Source organism: Humulus lupulus, chromosome X (assembly GCF_963169125.1).
Source record: "Humulus lupulus chromosome X, drHumLupu1.1, whole genome shotgun sequence".
NCBI classification, from domain to species: domain Eukaryota; kingdom Viridiplantae; phylum Streptophyta; class Magnoliopsida; order Rosales; family Cannabaceae; genus Humulus; species Humulus lupulus.
In genome coordinates, this window is record NC_084802.1 from 55549703 (window position 1) to 55553965 (window position 4263).

At 38.6% G+C, this 4263-nt stretch overlaps 1 non-coding gene across 1 annotated transcript; it reads right to left on the bottom strand.

Moving 5' to 3' along the window:
• Positions 1-3758: 3758 nt before the first annotated feature.
• Positions 3759-3865, bottom strand: LOC133807813 (small nucleolar RNA R71). The gene has a single exon (XR_009879704.1). It is a non-coding gene; the product is annotated as a small nucleolar RNA R71 (small nucleolar RNA).
• Between the last annotated feature and the right edge of the window lie 398 nt (positions 3866-4263).

The following is a 4263-nucleotide window of genomic DNA, read 5'->3' on the forward strand; positions in this document are numbered from 1 at the left end:
ACATCCTCAGAGTCCATACCTGCACAAAAGGAAACAACTCAAGCAGTAAGACTAAATGGTCATGCAGGATACAAGGATAAAAGTGAAAGGATTACAAGTAAAGTACCCGGGCTACAACTACTGGTCGTAGCATTATTTACTGAACTACCTAGTTCCTGGAAGAAATCTGAGTTTAAAGAGGGAGCATTCCTAAAGTTTCCATCCCCATCAAATAGATGAGAGGGAATTGGAAAATGATTTAAAAGCGAGATTATTGTACCATTTACATCCAACGAATCCTCAGAAAGTTTGGTAGGCTCGGCAGCCTTTCGTTTTCCTTTGCCCTTGGGGACCAAGGGTTTCTCCGCTCGATGAGGGACGGCAGGTTCCCTGATCGTAACCCCAGTTGGTCTCCTGCGCGGAGGAGACGCCTGGGGTTGCTGCTCGGGTTCCACTTCGGCTTGGACATCGTCCGCTGAAGGTTCATTCGTCGCGGGTTGGGAACTCCAGAGGCCAACCAGCCTAAGGTTAGCCTCAGTAACTAAGTTTTTGACACTCTTGTCAGCATTTGGCATGCTAGCTAAGAGTGTTTCCCTTAACTCCATCCCTGGAGTGGGGATTGGACGTAACCATGGGCCTGAAACACAGTGGAATGTCAAGACATTGTGACAAAAAAACACTAAGTGAAGAAGCTATTGGCGTAAGAATTTTTACCTCCTCGAGTAAAGGCCAGGTTGTCTGCAGCCAGGTCAAGAGTAAGGAAGTATTCATGGTGATACCTCCCCACGTTAGAGATATGAGTAGTGTCAGACAAGAAAGTGCGCCCGGTTTCTTGGTGGCAAAAATGGAAAAACCCCGTGCCATCTTGGTTGGGGTTGGACTTAAGGTCGAAAAGAAAGTTGACCTCGTGGGGAGTAGGTACTGGCCATTTTTTGAGTTTATAAAGGATATAGAGTGCGGCCAGCATTCTATATCCATTTGGGGTGATTTGAAAGGGGGTTACTCCGAAGTAATTCGCCACCCCCTGAAAGAACGAGTGAAAAGGCAGGGTGGCACCTGCCTCAATGTGAAACCACGACCAGGCGCTGTAGGCTCCGCCTGGCAGGTTGGCCCGCTGGTCGATAGAAGGTTTGACTAAGGTCACCCCCGTCAGGTTGTATTTATTTAAAGAGTTGGCGATCATCCGCAGTGTCACCTTACTCTGAGGAACGACGTGCCACTCAACAGCCAGCTGGTCAGCATGTCGAGGACAGGCACGCCTTTGAACATTGGTGTCAGGAGCAAATTCATCTCGACCACTGGTCGAGGGGGCATCAACAGAAGGCTGGCCTGAGGAGTTAGGGGTTTTCCTTTTTTGAGCTTTTGTTTTTGTTCGAGCCATTCTCTGGGTTGGGACTGGAGGAAGGTTTGGGCTAGGGCGAGAAAAAGGGATATTCGGTATCAAAGTATATGAGTTTTCTTCGCCTTCAAGTAGTTGAGCCAAGAGGTCATCTTCAATGGGTCTTTCTCCTCCCCAAGGGTCTTGCATATGAACTACAAATAGACAATGGAGGAGATAAGACACATAGTCTGCGAAGTAACATGGGAGATTGGGATAATGTTGCTCTGGCCAGCAGCATCCTACCCCTACACTAAGTTCGGTGCTAGTGGTTTGAAAAACGGATCAAAAAGGAAACAAAGTGTTTTCTGAAAGGGAACTTTTTCAACTCCTAAAGGGTGGGAAAAAACCCAGTTTTTTTAACTAGCTTAAAGATTGAATTTTTACGTCGATCTTACGCCCTAAGCCTATGATCCTTACTATCAAACTAAATCCTAACTTATACAAAGCAAAAATACACTCTCTTACCAAGCATTAGAAGGTTTATACAAAAATCCTCATAAAACCCTACTCAAGAACACGAGAAATCATAGAGCATAGTAACGGCATGCATGGCATAATGAAAAGTTTAAAAGACAAAGTGATTACCTGGGCAAAGGTGGAGATTCAGAAAAAAGTAGAAATTTTGAGTCGGAAAGACCTTCGGCTAGACGTCTGACTGGTTTCGTAGCTCTGGGTTCTGGAAGCAAAGTTCTTGAGGTTCTTGATAAGAATGGTGAGTAAAAAATTACAAGGAAGAAAAAGAAGTTACTTATAGAGGCTGAGGTATGGCAAAAAGTGGCAATCATTACTTTCCATTTTCGAAATGTGGGGAAGTATATAAGCCATCAAATTGTTTTCTTGAAAACTGAAAAGGCTTGATTAGACATAATTATGTCACGGCTTTCAAAAACGCACGGGGATCCTGACAGATTTTGTGGGGCATATGAACGGTTGTTTCCCTAAAGTTTCTTTATTGCTGGTCGCATTAAACAAACTTGGGGAGCAAATGTTATCCAAAAAGCAGGCATGGATGACATGGCAAACATTTAGTACACGTGGCTGACATCTGGCAGAAATCTTGCTTGACTATCGATCAGGAAGATATCCATTGGCACAACGCTCAATCTCTATATACGACCAGCCTGGTCGTATACACGCTATATACAGAGAAAATCTTATGCAGTTATGATCAAATCTGAAATTATCTCCCATGATTTCCTGAGTATCAGATTATTTAGGAAAGAATATCTGTAACAAATTAATGTAATCTTCCTTGAGCCTATAAATAGAGAAAGATAGCTCAATGAAAGGGGACTTTTGCTTTCTAATGATGAGAGATTAGAGTTATTCTATTTGATATATTTTTTTGTTCTTCAGAGGTTTGTGAAACTCATTGAACGCTAGTTCTTTGATCACTCATTTGAATCCTATATCAATAACAGTTCAAGTGGACGTAGGTTGTTACCAGATTCTGGGGCCGAACCACTATAAACTCTCGTGTGCTTTATCGTTTTTGTCATCATTCTCATTTCAACGTATTTGTCCACATCAAGCATATTTGACTCCGTATCAGTTGACCAAAATCAGGGTCAACACTATCATCTTTTCTACACTTGCTCTCTACATTTTCTCTCTTCCTTTTGGAAGACCATTTTGTGCCAAGTATGTATTTCTTTTGTAATATATTTTCGATTATAGTTATGTGCTTCTAATCTTTTTCATAAGATTATTAAGATCATGATGAAACAACTTGCAACTAGATAGTATTTATTGTTGTATGTTGATTTCTCTTGTAATGCAACAAAGTTTATGGATTTTTCTTCTTCATATATGTATTTCATCTTTAATATCTTGTATTTTGGATTGTTAGATAATATTACATTTTGCAAAACATAATATTCTTTGATTAAGATGTGTCATTAAATTGTACACATCCAATGCTTAGAACAAAAATATTATGTTTTGCCTTATAAATAATGTTATTTGATTTTTTGTTGTTTCATTAGGTTGATTCACATTAAATGTTTTGAAATTATATATATTTTTTAAAAAGTGAAGAAAACTTTAATTGAATAATTTTCACATATTTCATGTAATGCTCCTTCATGTATTTTTTTTCCTACCACTAACGCTACCAATTTCGAGCTTAAACCAACAATCATTCAATTATCGCCATCTTTTTATGGGTTAGATAGAGAAGATCCTTACATGTATATCAAAGATTTCTTAGAAATTTGCTCAACATTTAGATTTCAAAATTTTTCTGATGAGTCAGCCAAACTAAGATTATTCCCTTTTTCATTAAAAGACAAATAAAAAACTTGGTTAAATTTCCTTCCCACTGGGTCTATAACCACCTGGGACCAACTTTATAATAAATTAATTCTTGTTGAAATTTTTTCCTATGTCTAAAACTGATAGTCTAAGGAGAGAAATCTCCGAGTTTTTTTAAAAAGATAATGAAGAGTTTTATGAATGTTGGGAAAGATTTACAGATTTATTATTAAAATGTCTTCATCATGGTTTTAAAAAATGGAGACTTATAAAAATAATTTATGATGGTTTGACTCCTTCTAATCGTCAAATGATTCAATCTATGCATACTGAAATTTTTTTACAATTTCAAGGGCAAGAGACTTGGGACACCCTTGAAGATTTATATGTCAATTCTCAACAATGGAATTATTTTGATCCTAGGTCTAAGTCAACTAATTCACCAAAAAAGGAGGAAGGCATGAAGTAAAAGATGAATTAGACTTAAGAACATCCTTAGACAAATTAGCAAGAAAAGTAGAAGCATTAGCCATAAGCCAAACTATAAATTCTCCAGTGCAACCCAGAAAAGATATATGTTCTATATGTTCTAATCCTTGCCATAATGCCCAATCATGTCCTTCCTTACAAGAGGCCTTTTTTGAGGAGAC